At 46.0% G+C, this 26,956-nt stretch overlaps 1 protein-coding gene across 11 annotated transcripts in view; it reads right to left on the reverse strand.

Annotated features, from left to right (window-relative positions):
* The window catches only part of TSPAN4 (tetraspanin 4), a 412,293-nt gene that overhangs the window by 74,627 nt on the left and 310,710 nt on the right, over positions 1 to 26,956 (reverse strand). The window contains exon 1 of one of the 11 annotated variants that reach the window (XM_066997988.1): positions 23,474 to 23,572. The exons of the other annotated variants lie outside the window; for them this stretch is intronic. The gene's annotated coding sequence lies outside the window, so the exon portion shown is untranslated. Of the gene's footprint in view, positions 1 to 23,473; positions 23,573 to 26,956 lie in introns of those variants that run through there. 11 annotated transcript variants of the gene reach the window in all.

Consider the following 26,956-nt stretch of genomic DNA (forward strand, 5'->3'; position numbering starts at 1 on the left):
TTTGTCAACACGATGGGCATTTGTACGGTTCTCCTCACATAGCTCTCCTCCCCTCCCGAGTTTCAATGTTCACTTGCAATTTGAATTTGAGGGTTTTTTGCTTGCTTGGCATCAGCCTGTTTTCAGAGACAGGTGTATAGCTACAGACACCAGTGAAAGAGGTAATTCCCTGTTTGTCCTCACATATATGTCATGTTCTTGCTTTTGTGTCAGTGAGAGCATAGCTTGTTCAAACCAAAATGACGAAAGCTGTCATGTAATAAGCAACAAGGTCAAAATCTCTTCCTTCCCCTCAGATCCGCTGGACCTACAGAGGCTGTATTTTAATTCCAGTGGGTGCAGTGACCCTAACTGGACCCTCCTTGTACTACTTGTCAAACCTGGAATAAAGCCTACTAACTCTACGCACCCGCTCTGCTAATTTTTTTTTTGTGTGATTTGAGACAGAATAGTTGTAGGAAAGTCCTACAACTTATACCACAAGCACCAGATTCTTGCATTTGTGCCATCAACAGCTAAACTACAAGCAACGCAGTGCTTAAGCTGTGGTACGTAAAATAAAAAAGGATAAAGTTATTTAGCTGCATTTTGAACCAGGGTAAAGATTCCTCCACATCCGCTCTTCACACACACGTGCTCCCTTCTCCTCCTCCTTGCTGCCTTCTGCTCTTGCAGCCATGGCCCAGGTTGTCAGCACCGCTTAAGGAACTTGGACAGCCACCAGCCAATTCTCAGCTGTCATCACTCCAGAGCACTTGAGCTGTCTCATAATTTATATCAATAACAATCAACGAGAGCTGGGTTTCCAGATCCCCTAGATCATAGCACAAAGCTTCCCTGATTTCCCACTACTGGGATTAAGCAACCTTTTAAAGTGTGGTTGAATGCAAACACGTACCTTCCACCTCATATTCCACCCACCTTAGCACCTTGGTAAGGGCAGAAAAGTCATCAGTCTATTTGGACTACGGATCTTAAAACTCTGTTGAAGCTTGGGATTTCAACAGTAGGGCACATTGCAAAGTTCGTACCAAAGGGTTAAAAAAAAAAAAAGGAAAAAAGCTAAAAAGTAACAACAAGCCGCAGTCTGCAAATCCCTCCTGTGGAGGAGAACAACTCAGGGAATCATTTCTTCATCTAATTCAGATGGGCTCTCACTTGCGTTGCTTCTCAGACAGACACGTCTGGTCTCAGCCTGGAATGAATGCCAGATCCACCCAGCAGACAGACATTATCCCACAAAAATTACACATCACAAATGGATGCTGCTCTATGCAACGCTTTCTTTCAGAACAACATCTACTCACTGCAGTCTATTCTCTCCAGCCAAAATTTTATTTTGTTCTGAGGTTGTTTTATTCCACTTTTGAACTCTTTCACTAATATCTCTATGACTTATGGGAGGATGCTTTAAAAAAGCACAACTGAGTAAAACACAAAGCATTCCAAATGCCAATCTCTTCAGCTTCACAGATAAGCAGCACAGAGTGATTAAAAATTAAAAGCTTTATGAAACTAATTGTTTGGCCTTGTGATCCCATCTTTTCATTTTCCTTAAAAAATGAGTTTTTAAGTTTCAAATACAAACATTTTGTATTGCAATATGGGCCGTTACATACACAAGCAGCGGCCAAATGCTTCCAAGAGTCACGTGCCCACATTCCCTATAGGTGTCAACCAGTACAACCGATCGATCACCTCGCTGATAACAGCGCCAAGGGGCTGGCCCAAGTGCTGTAGTGGACTTTTCCTAATGGATTGATTCAAGTGCTGTCTGCCTTACCCCTAGTGAGTGGTGCAATGCAGTGGGTAGGGCTCAAAATGATTTCAAAGCAGACATGATGCATCGTCCCGGGGCTCTTACCCTGGTTGCTCCCTATCTCACTGCAGTCTGTTGTCACAGGTTGGAAGATACACACGTCCGGAGCTCATGTTGTTGCTTTACTTCCTTTTAGACATTTCTCTCCTACAAATAAGCTGTGTTTTAGGATATTCCATCCTGCATGTGAGCCTGACAAATAGCAAGAGTGCTTTTATCAAGCCTAGAAATTCTACAGAAAAGAACTTTGGAGCTTATGGGAAAAGCAATCGCTCAAGAAAGGCATTTATTTTCATAGTGTCAATAATGGAAACATATAAAAAGCTGTTTTTTCAGTTATCCTGGTGAGGAAAGAGCCTCAAGAGCTTAAGCCTTAAGAAATTCATTATTCTTCTCCGGTTGAGGTCTACCACTAAATTACAGCCCCATACAACTAAAGTAAATTTGGGGACAATTGAAGATGTCAAAAGACAGAATATCATACTGACACCCTGCAAATGGAAAAGTGAATAAAAAGTCTTTCAGTTAATCCCTGCTGTTTTATGAGCAGTATTCTCCTAAGTACTTGCTCCTCTAAATCACAGTTATCTATCAACTACTGTTACAAAAGAATGGAACCACAACATTTATGAGTTAAAACACCCAATGTAAAAAGGGTGTTTTCCATTCACGGGCTCAAAATTCGTGGAAACACTTAAACGTGCTCAATGGCACCCTTACCAGGCAAAGCATTTAAGTACGTGCTCAACTGCCCCTGACTTTAATTAGTCACGTCTGTAGCACACTCAGCTGCCCCATACTGCAAAGTCATACATCACCGAGGATGCAAAACCCTGCAGAAACATAGCAGGTGAGGATGACCTATCAAGGCAGCACTGCTGATAAAAAGGTTAAACGTGATCACAGCGTACTTAAAAATGGTGCATATCAATGTCACAGCCATCTAATTTGGAAACTTGCCTAAACTCTAACTCAAATGGAAGCTATGAGCTACGTACCAAGTTAACGACAACTTACTGAAACGCAGAGCAAACACATCAGTTAGAAGAGGGAAAGGGGTGGCTACAGGACAATGAAAAAAAAAAATGCCTCTTTGCAGGTTCTAGTCTTAATCGCTGCCAAATTGAAAGTGTTAAAGCTTTTTCATCTGCTCCTCAAATGTCATTTCTAAATCCACCCGGGATGACTGTAATGAAATCGATAGAGTTTTAAAGAGGCATACGTGCATGAGGTCTGGAATCAGAATCCATCAAATGAAGTTAAACCTTTTAAAATAGAAGCAGAAAAGGAAGAAAACTGGATGTGCTCCAGAGTCCCAGTTCTCTCCCAGCTGCAAACTGATACAAAAACTTTTTAATCACTTCAGAGCACCTGGGAAAAGACCAGATCTGGAGCTGTGGGTTTCGTTTTGGCCTCTTGCTGCCATATACATACTGTTAAATACTGAAAACAAAAGAAGCAAATGGTGAAATTTGGTCTTCAAAAATAGAGTAATTTCTGGAAAGGTGATTATCTACAGAGAATTTTACCCAAACCATCTGGTGAGATGACAAGTGAAACTGAGGATAACGAGCACCAAATAATGCCTCCCAGAAGCCACAGCTCAGTTCCTTGGTATACCACAGATTTCTTGCACTAGAAAACATACAGATTATTTGGCGTTTGTAGAGTTCTTCTCTCCCTTAGAGGCATTGGAAGGGTTTAGACTAAGAAGTATTGAAATACAAAGATGACAGGGGTCAGAAAGGAAAAACCAAATATAAACAAACAGTTTTTTTTTTAAAGAGTACAAAGCCAACAGAGACAGTCTTTCACATTACTCTAGAAGTTTTTAAAACGTGCTAACAGGCACAGTCTGCAGAAAAACAGAAGTAAAAATATTTTCCTGTAGCACGTATAATCCATCCACAGAGGTATGCAGATAGCACAGAGCTGGTTACTATAGAAACCTCCAGAGTGAATATAGATACTATAGCTGAAATGCAAAATTAGTTGTGTATCTAAAATAGAAAATTGCTAATACTGGGGGAAAGAAGGAACTAAAGCTGATATCCTTCTTTACAAAAGCTTCCAAAAAAATAAGAGTCTTGACTGCATAAGCCAGTATCTGATTAAAAATAGTCTGAATAAAGGGTCTCCCGCAATGCACACGGGCAGAAGCCGGACTTAGTTCTGCAAGTTGAAGCAGCTCAGGAAAACAGTGCCTGGTTTTGGTCCTGAAATGGCAGCGAGGGCTGGGGATGCTGCTTTTACTGACGTGTTTAGCTCACTGCATCTCAAGCCTGATTTTAAGAGCATCCTTGCCCCGGGTCCCAAATTGTGCTGATGCATTCCACAGTGATTACGGTTAATTTTCCTGATGGAGACCTCTTCAAAGTGAAATCGTTTTTCTTTGCTAAGATATAGCCTACATGATCAAGCAGGTCTTCTCCCCCCTACAAGTACAACTATCCCATTTCCTGCCCTCCCATTTATCTCTGAAGTTCCCTCACCTGCTCAGCAGCTGGTGGTACTCGAAACACACGGTGCCAGCACAGACGTGTGGGGTCACAACCAAGCAATGCTTGGAAGCCTTGGGACAGCAGGCAGAGGGCTGGAGGTGCAGGTCAGTGGGGACAACAGGAATACAGGGCTCCCTTCCCTCCAACCTGCTCTGTGCTAACAAGGGGCTGGCACTACCTCGAGTCCTGGCAAAGACAGACAAATCTTCCATCCCACACCAAGTCCCTTCTTCTCACCATTCTCCAGGTGCCTCCACCAACCTGGGCTGGTTTCTGGATCTCTCCCCTCGAGGAGCTCAAGCCCTGCTCAGGAATCGGGCCATCTCTGGCAGGCACAGGAAGGTTTGGGGAAGCAGTAGGACTTTTACAAAATATCCCAGCTCTTAAAACCTAGGAAGCTTCGTGATGCAACTCCAGCACCTGAATGAGGCGCGAAAAGCTTGTCATTGGTATTTATTAACACGCTTCTTCACATTCATGCGATTGGTAATGCTAAAGATAATTCCATCATTTAGTGCCTCATAATAACACTACAGCATCAATCGACGGAAGCAACAGAACCTGCAAGCTCAGTACGAGAATACAATGAACTACAGACCATCTCGAGTACGAGGTGGGGAGGCTAAGGCCTCACATACAGAAGAAAATTGGGCAACGAAAGATGGGTTCAGATCACTCCAATGCAATTCTTTCCTCTCCCTTTCTCTCTCTTTGCCGACCTCTGCCAGGCTGGGCTGTGAAAATCCCTTTACTCTCCGGCATACAACTTAACCCCAACTGCCCCAAGAGCTCACAGAACGCACACAGCCTTAATATTCCTTCCTGAATTAAACAAACAAACAAAACTATCCCAGCCTGGGCATCCAAGATGCAAACACAGCTCCACGTTGGACAGCTGAGCATAGCAGCACCAGCACCACTAACAAAATGTGAAAGGCATTAAGAGGCAGTAAAACCTCCCTTATCTGACATTTAGCTCTTCATTGAGATGGGGAGAACGATCAAACTTGTGCGCTGCAACTAGCTTTTAATGAAAAGTCTTTCTGAAACAGTCCCATCAATAAATGGTTCACATGGTCGTAGGAAGGGTTTCTACCACTTTCAGTATCGATCCCCTGATCGATTCCAGACTTGGGAGCAGCAATCGCACCCGAATAGCAAGCAGTCTTACATCACAGGACTCATCTTCCTTCACTGAATGTCATCAGGAGGCTAAGCAAAAAGCATTCCGAATCTTTTATAGAGTGTTAATCATATTTGTACAGGCAAACAAAGTATTTACTACCATCGCCAACTGCCTAATGATCCCATGTAAGCAGTCCCTTGTAACAAAACCAGCTTGGTGACTGGAACAGCATCTCTCACTTGAGTAGCCCAAATGCCTCATCGAGGAAACTATTCTAATTGGGTGGGAGTACAAGAGAGAGCAAAGATTATTCCCTTGTTTTATGTTAGCAATTTTTAATGATTGCTTATTTATATTAGGCTTTGCTATGCAATAACACATCTGAGGCTTTGCTGCACTCTTACTGATGCTATTTATATACAATTGCCGCACCCCCAGCCACTTCCAAGCACGGGCAGTATGCCATCAGTAATGAATGCCACCTCAAACAATCTCTTTTTTCTGCACTCGTTATCCCCAGAGGAAACACTACAGTCTTTTCCTACCACCAACTACATATCTGCTGCGGAAGCATTTCACCTGCTTTGGAAGGAACACTTTCAGTTGAACAGATCTCTGATCAGCAGCATCAGTGCAACGCACCGACAGGAGAGCCCACAGAATCCCCTGCTTTCCCCTTTTGTCTGTTTTGGGGATCCACCTAAGTGAGCACGCACAAAGGCTGTGAAGTAACAAGGAGCACGAAGCGTTCCCACTGGGACTGTCCAAACCACGCATCCATACTGCGGGCTACCAACCAGTCCCCCTCTGGTCATATAAACACTGTTGTTAACATCCGAGCTGCAGAAGATTTCGGGATTAAAACCCATCTCTTTTTGTCATGCTACAGGCTACAACACAGAAAGACTGCAAATATTTTTTCTAACCTCAGATCCGTACAACTAGCTTTTGGACTGGCACATTATCTAAAAGGCAGGAGAGAATTCTCACTCCAGATAACAGGTTGTGAAGTCTCCCGATCCTCCCCGAGTGATTTGGAAATTAACTCAACCACCTTTCTTCATTAAAACTACTCCGTTTTTTCTTCCTCATGGTTATGACATACATACTATCCTGCCCCACGCGAGTACACACGTGGAGCATGAAGAAGGAAATTCTCCCAGTTTAGCGAGTCCCTTGCAGCGAGCGCTCACGGAAAGCATTCAGCTGTGCTTACACTGCCGCACCGCCCGTTCCACGTGCTGCTTGGTAGCTCTTAATAAAGGAGGGTGACTGACATGAATTTATAGCTTTTTTATTACTTTGCCCCCTCACGTTATAAATTCATGGAACAGTTGTAGTTTATTGCATTTTTATGTTTGTCAGTTTTATTTACATACTCTCTCTCGCCATTAGAGGGAAAAAAGCTTTTGGGTTTCTGGAAATTCTCAATCATTCTGTGCCGGTGCCTGAAATGAGATGGAAACAAAGACTTCTGGCTCATCTAAAAATAAACCATCACCTCAAACGCTTTCTCAGCACAATCTTCCATCATAAAGCATCACCTCCGCTACATAAATACAGCTTTATAAATTATGTATCTTAGGCTTCACACGCTCACAGCAGTTTACCAATAAATGTTCTGCGATACTTGCTAAAAAAAAAAACAGACGTAAAATCATTGCCAATGATGATAAATGATTACAGCTTAATAACAGTCAAGCTGACAAAGCCGAAATGTCCACAGGGTGCATCACAATTCAAATGCCACAGGTGGAAAAATAAAGAGCTTTCAAATATAAATGTTACAGCCTTCAGCAGAGAGAGGAAAACTAGAGAAAGGCCTTATGACACCAGGCTGTGTACTAACTCCAGGATATCCCCCAAAATGAAATGGTGGAATTTAATGCAAATTTAATAGGCAAGAGAATAAACCAGCTGCAGGGCAGAGACTGCTGCAATGTCTCTGTGCTTGGCGGGACAGGCCTGACTAGAGAACTAGATCAGAGAGAGATGAGGGACAGAAAAGGAAGTCACCCACAGACAGGCTGAGATCTTTACCCAAACAAGAACAAGAGGATATCTCAGCTAGTGAATCCTAATCTTGGCTTAACTAGACTTTTGGAGGTTAGGGACAGGAAGGAAGAAGGGGTCAACAAGACTCTCAATTAAGTTCAGGCTGAAAGCCCTATTTGTGAATCAAGGGAAAAGCCTTTTTAAACATCTCATCATCAGGCCACTTACAGCCTGCAGCTGTACTTTAAAGAACCTGCCCATAATTAATGGCCCTTAGCCACTAAGAGCTCAATGACTGATTTCAAATTGTAATCGAGCAGCTGAGTAATGAGAGAACATCTCAAGATGATTTCAGCAGTCTCTATCCCAATTCTGTTAACCATTTAACAGGCCAAACAATCAAAGGGACAGAAAACTTTCATCACTGGAGCTTTGTTTGAACAGCTTGCCTTCAGACAGCACGGAAAATCCCCCAGAGGCAGTCACTTCGGTGATTTTTCTGGCGTTTCAGTCCCAGCATGGTCTCTTGCTCTAATTTTTGTCTATCACGTAACAGCAACACTTGTTGCTTAATCTCGAATGATGATATCTTACCTGGCAGGTGGCACATCTCAAGAACTGTGCTACTGCAATGGACTTCTGCCAGGAAAACACCGAAAAAGACCATCCAATTTTCAGTCCAGCTGCTTGCTTTCCCGTGGCTCCCTAGGAGCGCAACTGGCCATTAAGATGCTCTCTCACAAGAGAAAACAAGGGGTATGGAAATACACGGCTGAAGTATTACAAGACAGAAAGGAAGCAGGATGAATGAGAGTCTTCAAATCACATTGGAAAGATAAAGCAGAGAAACACGAGGGAAAATCCTTTGAGTAACTAGCCTACTCTGCTTAACGAGGTCCCTCCAGATTCAGTGATCTGGATGAATATTCCCTCTCTGTCCTTGTCCTTCATCGGGTGCAATCTCAGCAGTTTTTGTACTTTACCAGAGCCCTGCATCGATCCCTGCTTTGAAGGCTTTCTGTGTTCACTGAACCAAAACTCCTTTCTGCTCAATGCCTTCGCTCTCTGCCTTGCTTACGGAGGGCAAATGAAACTCAAAGAAACCATTCACATGTACTTGGTAGAGAAAACCAACAGGAAGGTATATCCCTCCCCAGGGGCCAGAAAACTCCAAAACTTCTAGACTAATTAAAGAAACCCATGACCCGAGGGCATTTCCCACTTACGCTCTGCAGGTTTTTGCCATCCAGCCTTTTGGGTGCTATGGATTCAATGACAGGCTGCCTGGAATTCATCCTTCCGCTATATTTGCGAGGCCTCCAAGACAAACAGACCTGCCAACAGCCTTCCTGGCTAACCTTGTCCACACCACAGCTGCTGGGGAAAGCAGCCTCTCGACACAGCGGCTGGCATGCAGCTGAACCTGAAGAGAGAGCAGCAATGTTCCTCTGAGCAACGGTATGTGGGATGCACGGAAAATGAGAGTTCTTTGGCAAGTATTCCTCTACCCATCCTAAAACACTCCTCTCAGATGCTGCTCAGAATTTGAAATATAGAATCCTAGGATCATTCAGCTTGGAAAAGACCTCTAAGATCATCTAGTCCAACCTTCAATCTGGTACTAGCAAGTCCCCCCACTACATTGTATCATCTATGTCCCTGGCCTGAGCTGTTCCATGCTGGACCTCGACCCATGATGGAGCAGGAAGCAAAGCTGTAAGTGCCAGTGCAGAGGCATGAACTTGCCCAAAGAAATTTAGCAGAAGCCTGTCTTTCTGGGACAAAACTGCAAGGAGGAAACTGCATTCAGGCAGGAGGAAATAAGCTAACAAAGAAAGCATGGATTTAGAAGCAGAAAAGCGTCAGAGGAAAGCTTCTGAAGAAGCCTTCCCTTCACTGCAGCAGCGTGGGGAAAGCTGGTGGAAATATGATGTCATCGTGCCCCTTTATTTTAAGGGAGAATGCTGCTGTTTGGCAAGCTGCTGTCTGGGTAATTGCTTCCTCCTTGGTCTGATGAATCTGAGATTTGTTGTCAGCCTTCCAGGGGCAGGGAAAAGCTCATCTATCTTTTCCATTTTATCTGGATGAAATGGCCATGGGACTTGCTCAGTTGTGCAGCATTAGAGTGAATGATTACGAGGAAGTGCTAAAGCACCACCAAGACACGTGTGGTGCTGCACATTATTCCTCTCTGATAAAAGCTAGTTCTTAAAAGAATAATTATCCTAAGTTGTAATCCTTAATAGCCACGGATGGTGCAAGCAGCTAGAAGTAGCTTCTGAAACGCTAGCTTCCTAAATAAATACTCCTGTCAGGCCCTCCAAGGAGCTGTGACCGAAGCCTGACACCATTTCCAGCAAGGCTGATGCTGCATCCAAGCCATCTTCCTTCAGGTTTTCTGTGTAGAGCATCATCCTGCTCTCCCAAGCCCAAGGAAAGCACAGCCAGGCTTACCTTGGCAGCTCTGTACATAGCGCTGTGTGTGTTCAGCACGCCTGCACTACGTCACGTGCGAGAAGAGGCAGCACAGAAGAGATTACATTTACAGAGGTGGTGGCATCGGTTTGCCCTGCAGTGAAGCCGTCTTCAGGAGCGCCTTCCCCAGCCACCGCTCCCATTAAAAGCAGCCCTCATTTGGCAGAGGGCTGATTCTGTCACGTTTGCTTTCACTCAATAGATGAGTCCAGCAGAGGCTTGCAGGCGATACAATGTTTTTCAACATTTTCCACTGAAGTGGAACAAAACCTGGCTTAGGCAGGAATCCTACAGCTTTGTTTTACTTTAGATACATTCAAAATCCAGTCCTTCCTCTTTAAACCACCGCAATCCCGGACAAAGCACGCTGTGAGCCTGCAATAGCTGCAGGCAGCTAGGAGCCTCCCCAAACTCCTGTGAGGCCTGTGGCACAACAGCACTTGGCACATGGAACATACTTCAGGGCTTTCAACAGGTAAAACTTCCAGCTTCCCTTGCTCTTGACAAAACAAGCATACCATTCCCTCAAAGCCAGCCAGAAATGGGAAATTAACTCTGACAAGGGGGACAAGAGGCTCCCAGTGAAACTTCCCTATCTCCTACCCAAGAGCAGCTCTTGGAAAGCCAGGCTTATTACAGACACAACTGACTCACAACGCAACTTTGCTACAGGGCAAGAAAACCAAAGGCAGAGAAATCATTTCTCTCTGCGCGGCATCTGCTTGCTGACTTTATTGCAGCTGCCAGCTCAAAGAGCAGAATTAAACGGCGGCAATATTTGTGTGAGCGGGAGCAGCACTTGGCATCGCTAAGTGAGAAACTGCTCCTGTCCTTGCAAACCCACTGCTGTCCCTCCAAGGACGGACCCTCCGAAGCTCTGGCAGGAAAAGGAAGCCAACGCTTCTCCAAGTGCTACCAGGAGCAGCGACACACACGACTGCTTGCTGCCTGCCCCCACACCTTAGGGTTATTTTCCCCAAGCTGCTTTGGAGACCTTGTGAGACCGTTCCGCTGCATCCCATGCAACGTCCAGCCCCAGTCATTAAACTGTACCTCCGCAAACGCTCACTACAGTCTGGTCTTGATGGCACTGGCTACAGCAAGCTCATGCTCAGGGCCAGAACGGCTTAGCACCACCTGTCCCGCAGCAAACAGATTGATGCAAGGGCAGCCAAAGTCCTCCTGGCATCAGCTGTGAGGAAAATAGCAGCCAGGCAGCAGGTAGAGGGAGTCTGCAGCAATTCCAGCCTCATCTGGCCCATCTGAGCCACTTCCACAGGTTTTGCTCCGAGGAGGAGACTTCTAGACGATGCAGGCTGGGCGCAGCGAGGGGGAAGAACCACCTGAGCATGACTCTGCACCAGCCATGCCGTCTGCCTTTCTGAAGTGAGAGGTTATTTTACAAGCATGTTATTCACAGCTGGATGCCACGCAGGCTTCCCGTGGCACTGCTTGCACCCTCCTTCCCCGTGGTCCCCTCTGGACCAACCGCACATGAGGCGTTCGTGAAAGACTCTTGGCATCCCCACACTCTGTTCTCCACTTAGATTTAGCAGTGAGCTGCCAGCGCAGTGGAATTAATATATATGTTTTATATATGCATACGCACACACATCACAAGGCTTAGAGACTGTTAGCTAGACTTTGATCGATTAAATGCTTCCGGCCTGGCTCTGCGGCTGCTTTAAGATGGGTACGTGAGAGGATCTGAACATGCCCAGGAAAGTTTATGCAATCCTAAGCTGCTACTGATGGTCTCTGCTGTCTGAGTTGTAGTGGGGTAGGCCTGCAGTTGGGCACACCAGATGAGAGAAAAAGGAATAAAGGAGTTTAAGTCTGTCTCTGTGATGAAAAACACATCAGATAATGCTACATGGGATACAACAGGAGTTAAGGGAAAGGAAAAATTTGCTACAGTCAATAAAAAAGAACAAGCTGCATGTCCTCATACATGCTTAATGCACGTGATAAGCTCACTCTCAACAGGGCATTCACTGCCAATCAGCTGATGCAATTGCCTAAAAGTATGAAATCACCTGACACAGCCAACGCCAGCTCCTACAACAGCACAGAGCCACTTCATTTAGGGAGCCGTGCAAACACGCACGAACTGGGAGCTTTCCTGACCCGCATTCCTCCCCTTCCACCCAAGGTGCAGGGAGCGCAGTGACCAGGAACGTTGAACGGCAAAACACAGGCCCCTTGAACTGCCCTCAGTTACAAGAAGTATCGGCAATTCCATGCATCTCGCTAACTTTCTGCAGATAAGCCCGAAGCAAGTCAGCAGAGCATTTGCAGCGAGATCAGTGGCTTGGAAAGTGTGGTCAACTCATGCAGTAGCATTTCTGTAAATGAGCCTGAAGCAGCATGAGGGCCTCTCCAGTGCTCTCCAGAGGAAGAGCAGCAGCAGCATGGAGTGTAATGAAGCTAAAATAATTGAATCCCTTTCTTTGTTTTTGAATTCCACTTCCTGAGTTTGTTCATGAAGAATATTAATCCAAAGCAGAGGCCCAATTTACAAAGCTGGCTGGCTCTCGATAAAGTTTTGCCTTTGGAAAGACTCCTGCTTGGATTAGCCCGAGCATTCGCGTGAAAGGGAAGAGTAAGGCAGCTTGCTCTCTCTTCTCACGTTACCTTCCCTTGCTGTTTCAAAGCAGGTGTGAAAAACTGACACACACACAAATGGCATATTTGAACAGGCCAGGGACAGCTGGTAAGAACAAACCTTTGGGGTGCCTTTCACCAGTCAGACCTGTAACTGAATTACAGAGAAAGGACAGGAGGAAAAGGCAACGCTGCCATGTTTGGGTCTCTCCTGCATCGTGCTGCAGAACCGGAGGGCTCAGCGCTGAGCTGCGTGCCAGCAGTGACAGGCTTACAGAAATCCCGACTGGTAAATCTCACTGCAAAGAATAAACACCTGGCTTTGAAAGGTGAATGCTAAGAGCACACTTTTTTTTCTCCTTTATTTTGGTACTGTTTTACCCATATGCCCATGCCTCTTCCTGGCCATGAGCCATACCGAAACTTCCTCTGAGTTCAAAGAGTTCTGGTTCGGGTTCCCAGTCACTTAACCTGAGCGATGCTTCATGGTCCTGCCACTACACAGCACTTATCGCATCACAGAACCACAGAATGCTTTGGGATGGAAGGGAGGGACCTTAAAGACCGTCCAGTTCCTACCCCTTGCCAAGCTTCCAGGAGGATCTTTTCCACGATCTTCCCAGGCACAGAGGTGAGGCTCACTGGTCTGTAGTTCCATGGATTTTCCTTTCTACCCATGGGAATGGTGTTTCCCTTTTCCCAGTCACCAGTGCAAACTTATAAACGCAACCTTTTCAAAAACAAAAGGGTGGCACTGAACACAAACTCCTGAAACCACCCCAAACGTCTTGGAGGCCTTTCCTTCTCCCCCCTGGCACTGCAGCCACTTTCAGGCGATCGGGCTATTTCTTAAGACACAGAAATATCTCCAGAGAACCCAACAGCGAGGCTCCTCTCAAGTGTGTTATGATGTATGCTCCCAGCACCATCCAAGTCCTGGTCATTTCCAAACATGGGACCCACCTGCACATAAATACACCCCGCTACAGCGTGTTATGGCTATTTACTGGTTAAGTGCCTTCCTTGGAAGGACACTGATGCAAGCAGCTACCAAACCTCATTGCTGCAAGTCCCTGTAAAAGCAGGGGGACACAGAAGACTGCTGTGCCTCCCCACAGCAGGGCAGAGTCTGCTCACCCTTTGTTCACCTTCTCCTTTTGTTGTGGGAGAAAGAAAGAGGAAACAGTCGTGTGGTTTTATTCCTATCCCATGTTTTTGGTCTTCTTGATTCTGTTTCTAATACTTATTTTACTTCCCTCCTGGAAAAAGCACAATTCAGTAAAGAAGGGCAGAAGAGCTCTTCCTTTTGTTGCCACAACAATGGCATTAAAAAAAAAAAAAAGGCAAAAACTCCCCACAATTGGTGGCACAAAGAACAGTACACAAAAATACAACAGCACGAAATCCAACAAAATCGGAGCTGAGGTGCAGCTTTTCACTGCATGCCCAAGTTTTGCAGCCACCAGTGTCACTGAGCTGCAAACCCCCAAGCACGCGGCTTACGGTGTAAGAGCCGACCCAGTCAGAGGGCCTTTGGCAGCCCTGGATGATCTCTGCCATTCAGGAAACGCCAGGATCCACACCAAAAATAAAACAGAAATAAAACCTCAGTAACAGCTCTGATGGTATATTCTGGAAACCAGCAAGCTTATAACTGTGGGATCTTTTAACGCTTAGTAACGCACAAATATAGAAAAAAGAATTAGACTGAAGGGAGACAAGAAGTATGAGGAAACCTGTATGACATCAGCCACATAACCCTGAGCTTTATATGGGTACAAATGGGCAAAAGAAAAAAAAAAGCCTAACAGGCTAGATCCTCCACAGGTATAAATCACGCGGTTCTGTGTACTTCATCAAATTTCTGTCTGGTACTGTTGTTTATCAGCTCTCCTTCACTACAGGCTTTCTGTTCCAGGCCCCTACTTCTTTCCTTCTCCATCTAAGTGAGCAGTCCCCAGCTGTACAAATCACACTGCCAAAATGAGCTTTCCCTGGCATCTCTTTGGCTGCTTCCCTACCCTCTGCAAATCCAGCTCTTAGCCATTCTACATCCTGAGTCTTTTATCCTACTTGCATCTTCCTTTACTGTGCTGCTCAGCTCCTCTTCCTGTTTAAAAGCAAAAAAATAAAAATAAAAAATATCCCAAACCTTGTATTGTATTTAATTACCCTAATCACTAAAAATCGTACTCACACATTCTCATTCTTGCCATTAGCAACTCCTAAAATTTTGTTTACACCCTTCACAGGAATTGCCTTCTCAAAGAATTGTACCAAGAGCCCACCAAAGATGGATGTTTACTTGTCATTATTATTCTTAAAATCCCTTTGTCTTGGTACGTGACAGCCTTCACCGAGTAAGCCTCTGTGTCATACATTTAGGGAACGTTGTCTGTCAAAATTACAAAGGAAGCCAATCGAAGCTGACAGCATATGTTCTCCTAAATAACTCTGGCATTTGTAATCAAACAGGTTGGAAAGCCGAAAGGTTGTCAGGCAAATGCAAAAGGTGACAGTGCTGCTCTTCAGAGCGGTCCCACACTGCAGAAGGGAATGTTATCCCCAAAGGGGTCTGCCCAGGGAACTCGGAGCCATTGGCCCGCTGCAGCTGGTAATGCCGCACTGGGATAAAGCCCGTCCAGCCTCTGACTATGTCCAAAAGCCCGTTTGCAGACAGCCACACAACCCGACAGCGTGCAGCAGGGATGTTCTACTGGCATGCTCTGTAACCGGCTGGTTTGGCAGTGGATGGCTGAGAGGGCTCGGGATGAAGATCCTCAGATCTCCTTTCTGGCTCTGCACGTTTCTCCTATTTCATCCATCTGATTTTTTTCTGGAAAAAAACCACAACTGTTCAACAGCAAAGTCATGAAAGCAAAGAAGTAAATCTGCCATAGCCTGAAGAACCAACGCCTCTGTGCGTGCTGCACCTTCCTGACCTGTGCTACACCTCCAAGCCTATAACCGAAACCAAATGACCTTATTGCTATTAAAGCTCCTTTTCTCATTATCACTCACCTGACTAAACGAGAAGTCACTCAGATAACACAGTAAAGAAATCCTGTTATAATGCCATCTCCCTGCTAAAGTAATGATTCACTGATGAAGTAAGCATCTGCCATCTGGCTAGAGGATGCATGACTGCTTGGGCATAACAACCCCAAGAAGTTCACAACTGCTGGCTGCAGGTTCTTGTCTGTTCTCAAGCTCATGTTGTAGGTCTCGTAATGATTTCCCCTAGCTGACACAATCACAGTGGATGCAAAGGTTAGCCCCGTACCTGCCTCAGGACTTCAGCATCCCAAGTCATTACGTCTACACGAAACAACAAGCGTGGTCATGTTATTCTAATGAAATAGCTAAAATAGTGGCAGAGCAGGAGGGGACAAGGGAGCAGTGAGCGTGTGTCACCAGGACTGCTAGCACAATACAATAATAACTGAATGAGGGAAGGGATAGAGTGTGCTGCAGAATTAGAAGCAATTTCCCTTATCAGCTTTTTCTAGCAGGATTCCCCCAGGGACCTGCAGAAATTAAAAATTACAATCGTGCTTTCTGCAAACCAGAGGTAAGCACACAGCTATCCTGGATGACATTTTCAACATTCAACCTAGTGCCTTTTGGAACGGTTCAATTTTGGCTCCTTTTCTCAAACAAGTGGCTAACAGCACAACCGGTCTCAGTCAGGGTTTTAAAGTGTAAAAGAGCAATATGGATTTGCAAACAATAGTATTAGAGCGGAGAAGGAAGCCCCAACATATTTAGACGTTAAATGGGAAGACAGCAGGGAAGGACAGAGCCTCAGACCCACTGCTCCAACAATATTTCTACCACAGCCTGAGAAGAGATCTCCAAGTCATTCTGGGAAAATGAAACACCGCTGTTGTGCTGGGGGTTGTCTTTTTTAACGAGAATGTTTATGAAATGTTTTTGAATTGTTATTGCTCTTTGTGGGATGATTGTGTTTTCCTGCAGAGCAGCACGAGATAGGTTTTTCCAGGAGAGGCAGAGGGTACGTGCCTTGCTGTACGGTAAGAGGCAGCAATTACCCGCTCCAGCTCCCTGCCTCTACGCTACGGGCACCAGCAGTAGCTTTGGCTGAGGGTTGTGAAGTCTGATGTAGGTCAACCACTTAACATGTATAGGTAACACGAGCTAGAAACATACCTCACTCCTGAATCTTTCAACAGGTAAGCTACAGCAAGCAAGAATTTTAATGTTGTGACCCTATTTCAGGTTTGCGGCTCTCATGGAGGCACAGCAGCACCTGCAAACACAAAGTCAGCACTGCACCACAACCACTGCATTAGCAGCACGCCTTTAACAGCACAAGAAAACGAAGGGAAGAAATACTTCTTCCAGAGAAATCACATCCTTCTTAACCAGAAGAATCATGCTTAGCTCCAAAGTTTCAAAGCCACTTACTAAATAATTAGATGGAGCTTTGTGCGATGACAGATTTGTTCGGGAGACCTGCCTCATCATCGCCACACCAGCCCGGGGTTTCCACCGGAGCGTGCTGACACGAGCGGGCAGGATGGGAGAGCATCACTGATGTGCCAGCACTACTCCTAGCATCCGGTGGCTGCAGTCAGCAGTCTGTTTTTATTACCTTTGTAATCTCCGACTCTTAAAAAGCTGCCCAAGGACAAACGAATGGAAGTAAGACCCAGACACCACGTGCAAGATTTGTACTACCACAGCCATCTGGGGGGAGAAAAAAGACAGAGAGAGATGAAGTGGTAAAAAATGAGCACTCAGCTCTCAGCTCCTCCTCCGGTGTCTCACCAACAAGGCTGTTGTACCCTCCACGTGCTGCAGCCACGGGCTTGTTGGGCATCAAGCAGGCTGCTTCATCACCCACCCGGCTGGGTGAAGCTCTGCACGACCCAAACTTACAGAGTAAGCTCAGTGACTGAAATCCTTTTGCCGATGAAGGCTGTGTAAGCCTAAGATAATGTTATGTTGCAGGTTTTTGCCAGCTATTAGGCGGCTGGGAGCTGACCGGGAGGGAAGCTAGTTAAACTGACAGAGATGAGGCCCAACATTGATTTTTCAATTGATTTCACTAAATTGTTGTCCACACAAACCCTAGCGTGGACATTCCCAAATTGGCTTAACATTGACTTACAATGATTTAGCTCGTGTTGACTCTTTATTGACTCACGGTGTAGCCACATTAGGGTGGGAGGAAAGAAAAAGTTGTGTTCTTGGTGTCAGAACACAGCAACGTGCCCTGTGAGACACTCTAGCAAAGAGAGCAAGCTTGGCCAATATGTGCTTTTATCAACATCAAGACTTACAGAGCTGATGAAGACAAGATGTAAAGCCAAGAGGATAATTGTATAATTGCAAGAGATCCACAGACTGCATTTTAAAGAAAATAACCGGTGCTGGAGCCCAAGCAAGGGATCAGCACCGTAACCGCTCGCTGGTGGCAGGAGGCACAAGAGCCACAGGTCTACCTCGAGTCTTCCAGCAACATACCCGAATTTCAGAGTGGCCATGGAGTATCAGAAGAAGGCTGCACACCAATTTAAGTTGGCTTGAATAAAACCCCACCTTTGGTGGCAATCGGAGCATGTCTGCAGTTGAACATCTGCACTCCTGAAGGGAGGATTTAAAGGCAAGTGGCTGTGGATCAATGCAAGTTTATTAACTGATGGACGTGCTCTATGCTGACAATTATATTGAAAGAGAAATAATGGGCTCTTGCCTTTTGACTGTGGTTAAAACCCTTACAAACCTAGTCCTTGACACAGCCCCAACCACTTGATGTTGCTCGTTTCTTTTTGACTTTGAAATACCCTCTGTACGGACGTATTTGCTTTTGTAATTGCAGATATGAAATTAAAATCTTCTTTCGCTTCCCCGGACAATCATTTTTTCCTCTCTGCGCAGTTTACAGCAGCTCACTCTCTTGGAATTTTTTTTTAATAACTTGTGTTGTGTCTGGTGCTTTGGGGACTGCCTATGACAGAAAGCACTTTATTACTTCTCTGTTTGAGTTCGCTGTAGAGCGCTCACCAGGCCCATCACTGAAAGTATAAATCTAGGCAGCAATTTAATCAAGCAGTGATTGAAAAATTAGAGGTGGCGGTGATTAATATGGATTTAGGACTTCTTTTGTTTGAATGGGTTTTAGCTAGAAAACATGACACATTTGTTTGTTGCCTTTTTTTTTTCCCCTCCCTGAGAGAAACAGGGAAGGAAACCCCTGTAGGAACATCATTTCTTTACTCTTAATATTCAAATAAAAGCCAGAGGAAGAGGTTACACACGATGCATATTATTATCCTTAGGTAAATACCCATGGGTATCTCAGCAATCACAAGCCCACCACTGTGTATAGGCAAAGATCCAGCCAATGAAACCTGGCTTGGACCAATGCCAGAAGGGAAAATGTCTGCCCAGGCCCTGAACAAATCTTGAAATTGAATCATCAGCCTAGCTAATAAAGAAATAGAAACTTTTCAGCCACTAGGAACATACTTAAACATACACGGAATATAGATTTTTTTACACTTCAAACAGTGGAACTGAAATCTTTGAAAGCTGATGAGCAGCAGTAAAGGAGGAACCTACTAGAGAGCTGCGCAAAACAAATCCAGACCAGCCCAGAAGCTGTGTCCATCTCTGCTCAAAGGAAAAAGGATTTCTGTAGGCATCTTTACATGCATATCCCTTGTGGAAATCTGGGGAGGAATTCACTGTTCCCTAGCACTTTCTTAAGGAGGTGGAACATGCCACTGTGGTTTAGGATCAGATCTCAGATCAAGTCTTTGTACGGTACAATGTCAACATCAATCAAGTTGTTTCTAGTTATGGAGACTCCACAACTTCTGTCAAAATTTTTTGTCTTGCTCCCATTTACAAGTTACTACTGCAAATTCATACTAAAACTGGCTCAAAGCTGTTCTGTTTAGTTTGTTGCTAACACCTGTGTTCCTCGTTCAATTTAAACTGTTTACAGCACTTCAGATTACCTAAGGAAGCAGGATAACTCAGGAGAAGAACGTCCATGCAAAATTTGCTTCTGCTTAATTATAACTGCTTTGGGAAAAAAAAGTCTTAAGCTGACATAAGCTGCATGTGGTATTGACCTTAATTTCATCTCCAGCAACGAGTAGTTTCTGCCTTGGCATCTTTGCAAAAGTGTCACATGCACCTCATTTTCTATAAAGCATTGAAAAATTAAAAGAAAACACCAAAAAAAGCACAGTCAAACAAAGAAGATTATTTGTGGAATATTAACAAAAACCTTGTCTGAATAAGGATTACCAGAGCTTTCATTTCAGCTAATAGACTTATTTTTCCCCAACGACTTATTTTTCCCCTCCTCCTTTTCTCATGCTTGGCCAGAGTAGGTGATTCCCATCTTCCCCAGATGTCTCTTGTCCCAGCACGTGGAAGAACATCTTTGTAAGAATCCGCTGGATGAGAGATCTAAAGCCTATACTCATAGCACTTAGATTAATAAAAAGAAAAGTTACCTACAAAACAGCTCTGGAGATAAGGATGTTTGTGTGCAACTTTGGATATTTTTGCTAACTAACACTTACACAATTGCCTGGTTCCCAAAGGATTCATATAATTTAAGTATGGGGTGAGAGTGCTGGAAGGCAGATACCCAGTAATTCAATCCCCTATGCCCCTGGGCACACACATAATTGTATTATACAGCAGCTTTGCCAAAAATGAAAATAATTAAAGCACAATACATATTTTACTGATTACAGTTTAAAAGGGTGGTTTAGTTTTTCGTGTATACCCACACCACTAAACACAAGACAACAATTCAGCGAACCCCCTTTGAAAGCGCAGTGATAAGAAGTCACAATGTCGTGTCGTACCACAGATATTTCAGAGCCACAATCAAAACCTCACCAGTTCATTGGCAGGAGAGTTCAAACTCGACCAGCTCTTTGAGCATTCCGTAGCAATCCTAACCACCATTTTTAACGCCAAGGAAAGCTGTGAACAGGGATTCTGCAGGAACCCAGCACAGGACAAAGACCTCCCTCTGGGAGTGCTGGGGCTCCTGCTCTCTCCTGCATCCAAGCATCCTGCAAGAGGCTGATGTAAAACAAGACCCATTTCTGCTGTGTATGGACAAGGTTAGAACAACTGCAAAGTATAATACACAGCCTCATCACGTACAGGATTCAGACAGACTGGGAGGAAGGGGCCAAGGCAATCACAGTCACTATCTCAACAATAAAGAACAACAATTAGAAATTGCAGCAGTGCCCACCAGTCCCATGGAGCCCTGTAGGCCAAGGAAGTCACCTGGGCCAAGTTTTTGGCCAAGGAAATCACTTGGGCCAAGTTTTTTCAGAGTAGCCTCTGATTTTGTCTAATATCAGATGCTTTCTAGTTTTGTAAATGCCAACCAAGTACTTGAGTTGAAGCCCAGGGAGGCTCCACTTGATGATCAGCACCTCTGAAGATCTCAGGAAATGGTTGCCTCCCAGTACAGAACACTTTTGAAAATGCTGCACTGTTTCTCTGCAGGCCAGCTTCTCCACCTGCAAACAGTACACAAATATAGTCTCCCACCACAGAGTAGCAGCATACACCTTCAGTGCTTTTGACAAGGGAGAATAACCAACACTCTAAAAAGAAAAATTATCATTATCTCTATGCATATGCCCCAGAGCAACACAGTCCACTTTCAATGCCTGTAGGGACTGCCTCTTCCTTAAAAAAGGGTTCAAAATCATGAATGGCCAGAACCCAGACCCTTAAAGAACGCAGTGGGAGAAGCAGATCTCACTGAAAGAGAACCACAAACAACTACAAGGTACCCAAGCTCCTACTACTGCCACTACCAAAGAAGCAGCTGTCTGATAAATACGTGGTGGCAACTCACCAGCAAGCGCAGAAACTAATTTCTTTTTGCTGTTGATTCACAAAGGCCTGGAAAACTTCTAGGGCACTTCATTTCCTGGCAAACCACTTGAACTAGTTACCTACTCGTGACATGGAGGAGCTCTGCATGTCAGCTGCCACGCATGGGAACGGACCTCATATCAGAGCGCTGCAGTTTTATTTTCCTGCAGCCAACCTTTGCCCTTAATGAGATTTTTTGCTTTAACTGCTGCTTCCTCTTTTTCTTTCCACCTTTGCTTCGCAGGACAGCAAGCCCAAGGCAGCAGGGGCTGCCTGATATGATGCTTTCAGTGTCAGCCTTCCCGTCCCGTTACGTGGCAGGGTTTAATGTGCGCCCACTGGGGCTTGTCAGCGCTTCCACCACTCCTCAGCACAGCCCTGCCGAGCAGCTCATGAAGCTGATGCATGCTCCCTGCCTTCCTTTCCCCTTCTCCTCGCTCTGCTCCGAGCAGGTCTTCTGCTCCTCGCTGCCAAATAACCTTTCGCAGCCCCCAGGGGCCCAAAGGAAAAGCCGCGTTGCTCCTGCTCAGCCCAAATTACTGCCTCGCCGTGAGAAGCCCCAGCTCGAGTCTGAGGTGAATTGTTGCCATCACTCTCTTCCTCTCATAAAGCCAGCACCGCTGGTACCAGCCTGCCGCGTGGCATGCATAATTCATCGAGATCTTAATGTGCAAAGCTCTCCTCCGCGGCTTTTTTCTCTGCTTTAAGTTACCTCCGGCCGGCCCCTCCTTGAAATGGTAAGAGGACATTTTGAAGGGTCTGCTGGTTGCCTTAATTTACCATAAAAACAAGAGCACTAGCAGTGACAGCGAGGTGTAAGGGGCAGGACGGGACAGAGCCACAGAAGGTGACCCTCCATCTGCCCTGCTCCTGCCCTTCCCTTTGCGAGGAGGAGCAGGGGCAGGTTGCTGGGGCTCACACCTGAGGGTAACGTTGCTGGGTTTGCTGCTGCCAGCTGTGGGCAATGAGCTGGGCTGTCCCAAAGCAAAGGCATTTTCTCAGCTTCTGCCCACTGTTACATAGTCCTTCTCCCATTTTCCCTGCAGCAAATAACTGTAAGAAGTGTTCACAAAGCAACAGGGGAAGAAAAAAAAAAGACGCCAACATAAAAAATAACATGACATCTATTTCCACAGTAATGAAACAATTACTAACTAATAAGAACCAAACAAACCAAGCAGGACACAAATGCAAGGAAACATTTTCTAATAAAGCTCTGTGCTCACTGAGTTGGCAAAGAGACACGCGGCTGTTTCCCTTTGGAAGGGCAAGGGGCCGCTGCGGCAGCCTGTAAAAGCTTGCTGCTTTGTCAGCCTTTGCTCTCAGCCTGATGCTTCCTGGCCAGGCCATGGGTGCAGTTCATTCTGACCCCCAGAAGTGGGCTGACCGAGAGCTCGCTGCCTTCTCCCTCTGCACAAACACAACGAATTGAGTGGGAGATGGCACAGAGGAGTCTGGCGGCCAAGGGCTGAGAGTGGCCGGGGACCTCCAGCTCCAAGAGGAGGCTCCACTTGGCAAAAGGTTTCAAAAAACCACCCACAGGGTGTAAGTTGCTGCAAGAATTCGAGTTCTGCTACAAGACAGGTGGCACAAAATGCCCGGTGTGCTCCCCATAAACAGCTCCAGTAGAACATATGCCCCCCACCCTGCACGCAGTTACACAGCACAGTGCAGCAAAGCTAACGCTCCGTGGGACCACGTGGGCAGCCCCTTACACACGGCTAGAGCGGGTCAGCCCAACCAGCTTCTGGGGAGGCAAAGTTACTCAGAGGGAGCATTTCACCACCACTACCACGCCGCTCCTCATGGCTCAGCCCTGCAGACACGGAAGCACTGCGTTAGGCAGACACAGCCTTTCTGCCTTGCTTCAGCAGAGCCCCTCGCTTTTCCAAACACCACAAGCCCATCTAAGCCAGCCTGGGGTCTGCTCCCCTCCTGGTGCCAATTTGCCTCCAGGGCTGCTTTGCCCTTCTGGAGGGAAGGGAAAGCCCAGACCCACCTCCAGCACAACAGCCATGCCTTAAGCACCTCTTCCCCACCCCTCATCCACCTCCCTACCTGCTTTGGCAGCCTCTGCTCTCTGTTTTATGATTTTCCTTACACAAATCCTCTCAGTCCACAACTCCAAAACCTGCACCTCCACCTTTCTCCTGCCTTTCACCTCCTCCTGGGGAGCTGGCAGCCCAGCTAACCTGGTTCACTCCTCAGCTAACTGGCTCCAGCTGGGGCAGATGAACAAGGCTCAGGCTTAACCACTTCTGATACAGAGCTGTGTCTGCTCAACGAGCCCAGCAGAGAAACCACCCCCTGGAATTGCTTTGCCTTGCTGCTGTAACACTTATAGGATGGGGAATGTTCAGAAGCTTGGACCAGAATTTCAGTCACAACCCATCTCCAACCCAACACCATACAAAACAGCACAGCATGCTGTTGAGGCTAACAAAAGAGTCAGACCCTTGCATGAGGTTCAAGAGTCCTGGGGAGGTTGGCCCTACCAAACAAAGCCGTGTGGGTTTAGCAATGGGCAGGCAGAAAGAGACTGTCCCTTTGGACCTATGGAGCTTTGCTCAGTGAGCACACAGAAGAGATGGTTTCTTTTGCTGCCAGCCAGCCTGCACCAGTAGGATGGGGATGCCATCTGAGAAGGTCTGCAGGGGAGAACGTGCATTGCTTTGTAGGCAGAGCGTCCAAGCCTGGGTCTGGGGAGCAGGCCGAGCATATGGTCCCCAGAACACATGCAAGGAGCAGCTACTGCCTAGAGGGAGGAAGGTGACTTAAGCCGGAATGAGAGAGCGGCGATGCCACTGAGTGGTTTTGTGCCCCGTGGAGGCAGAGTTCATTTTAGGCAATTATCTCATGCTCCCTACCAACTGCTCTTCTCAACAGTGGTGGGCCGCAGTCCATCCTAATAAAGACAAGGAAAATGATCTGGACACTGGAGTGATTCCAGGAATAAATTCCCACTCCCCAAAGACTGGAACGATCTAGTGAAGAAGGGCATCACGCAGCACATATGGCATGCCAGGAGGGGTGAGCTGGAGCCAACCTATTCCATCACCTATGGAGGAAAAAGGAAGGGGAGGAAGAAAAAGGAACAAACGGGTTGTTAGGAAGATGCAAGACACCCTTTCACGTTGTTTAGGATGACCTATTGGGTGGCACAGGCAGGACACAAGCAGTGTCTTTGTTTCCCTTCTTTCCCCTAAAAAAAAAAAGGTCAATTTTGCATAGTAAGAAAAGTTATCTGTTTCATAAGCCAGCTGCTTCAGGCATAGTCTGAAATAGAAATACTAGTCTGATGTTACACTTCTACTGCTAGCAACTGCTAAATTATACTCATTGCCTCTGTGTTCAGATCAGAATTCATACAGTCAGACCTCCAGAGCTCTCTTTTCCTCCATCAGGCTTCCAAAAAGTTACACCACCATGAACCAGGTGAGCACGTGGCTCTCCCTGAGCATACGTGCGCAGGTGAAAATAAAAGTATCGACGAGTATCTTTGAAACGAGTAGGTGTGTTAACGGAGATGGATTAACCTGCTTTGCAGAGAACTGGCAAATCTTTCCCACCACGTCCGATCTCCATAATGCCAAGGTAGCAGCACGAGTGCGCAGAGGTGACGGCGGGCTTGAACGCAGGAGGAAATCAACAGTCAGGCTCTGCCCAGCCGCCGCAGGGAGCTGCGAGAGGCGGCCGCAGGGCTCCGGAATCGGCGCTCGCCTTGGATGGCAGCTCACTGTCACCAGCTGTGATGCAATCACAGGACATCTTCCTCAGATTTGTTTTCCTGAGACATCCTGTGTCCTCCCGAGGCCTGTCTTCAGGGTTTAATTCTCACCGTGATTCTGTTCTACTTATATATATAGCTCTTATTCCTTCAGCCCAGCAATCAGGTGGGAAACAAGCCCTTGGACCTGATTTTTATTTAAATTTAACCTATTCTGAAAAGGGGCCTTAACAAGTGCTACAGCTTTGTTTCGCTGCTCCCCTTTTGCATTTCCAGGTTTACATAAAGCTGCCTCAAAAGAAACTGGAATCAGGCTCTCTATTTCTAAACCCTGACATGTCAAATCCAGTGCTTCCCAACTCACACGCCTTTCGCTCATCTCCCCCACTGTCAGTGTTTCTCTTTAACAAAAAGAAGAAAAAAAACCCCTTTAGCTGGATCACACCTGGGTCTGTGAGGTCGGTACTGGGTCCTAAGGGAGAACAGCTCGTTCTTTTTTTGCCAGGTGTAAGTAACCTTAAACATGCAGGACCTGGGCAGGTTTCTGCGAAACACCTCTGTAAAACTGAAAATCATTTGTCTTTAAAGTGACCGGAAAGGTTCACGAAGCGTAAGTCATTTATCTTCCTCTCTCACCCTACAAACTTCATATATTATATAAACATATGGATATTAAAATTAGACGTAACTTTTAAAGTAAGTGGTACCTGCCTTTGAGAAATCGGGCAGGTAAATTATAGCCTCAGAGACTAAGGAGAAGATTTGGGGACCATTAGATATATGGTGCTACGAACATCAAAAGCAGAATAAATTAAAGCTGAGGTAATTTTAAAAGCTGGACACTCTCCAATTCCTCTGCAAGGAAGTCGAATGGAACAAGGCCACTGGAACAGAGTGTCCCCGTGGGAACTGAACGCAGAAGAGGCTGGGACACACAATCTGCATTTAGTTTATTTTGTTGGTACTTAAACCGTCAATCTGACCTGGCTTTCTGCCTCCTCAAATTAAAACAGCGCAGCTTCGCAGCCTAAGTGCTTTGGCCTGCCTCTGGGTATCTACTGCAAACACTGACACCCCTCCGAGACCTTACAGCAGGCAGGCACAGGGGAGGAAGGTACCCTTACGAGGTGACATGGGTAACAGAAAAGGAAAAGGGGTTGGTAAGAGTGGTCTTGCCTTTTCTTAAACTCTAACGTTTCTGAAGAACTGCAGAAAGTAAGCGGAGGGATTTAACATCGTTCTGTACACATCCATGTGCCTACCCGGTGCTGTGTGTAGGGCGCTGTGCTCCCACGGAGCAAAGGGGATGGCATTCGGGGCAGGGAACCCTGCCCAGCAGAGAGAGACCCCCCAACGCCCGCTGCTTGGAGCGGCACACGTGCTGCTGGGGCTTGGCGCGCTCCTGGAGCCCTGAGCATCATTTTGATCCTGTCCTCACAGGATCTGCTTGGTACTTAGCCCCATGCACTCCTCATAGCCTCGCTGATTTTCGTATTTTGAGTCACAGTCCACGTGCTCAGGGGAACTAGGGAGCACAAGGTTGAAGCTGTGCTTATGCTCTTTGCAGCATAAGGACCTCTACCCCCTTCCACCTTGCCCCTCAGGACTGCCATGTGGCAGAAGGCAAGGATGGAGGTAATGATTAACGTGTACTTAATGTCTGAAAGGATCCAAAGCCTTGTCCTTACAGAAAGTTCCACATAAAGGACCAAAGACTCACAAGGGCAGGCTTTGCTAGAATATATAATGGAATATTTAACTTTTTAATTAAAGAAAAAAAAACACTCTAAAAAGACCATTGGAGAGAAAAATGA

Source organism: Anser cygnoides, chromosome 5 (assembly GCF_040182565.1).
Source record: "Anser cygnoides isolate HZ-2024a breed goose chromosome 5, Taihu_goose_T2T_genome, whole genome shotgun sequence".
Lineage (NCBI taxonomy): Eukaryota > Metazoa > Chordata > Aves > Anseriformes > Anatidae > Anser > Anser cygnoides.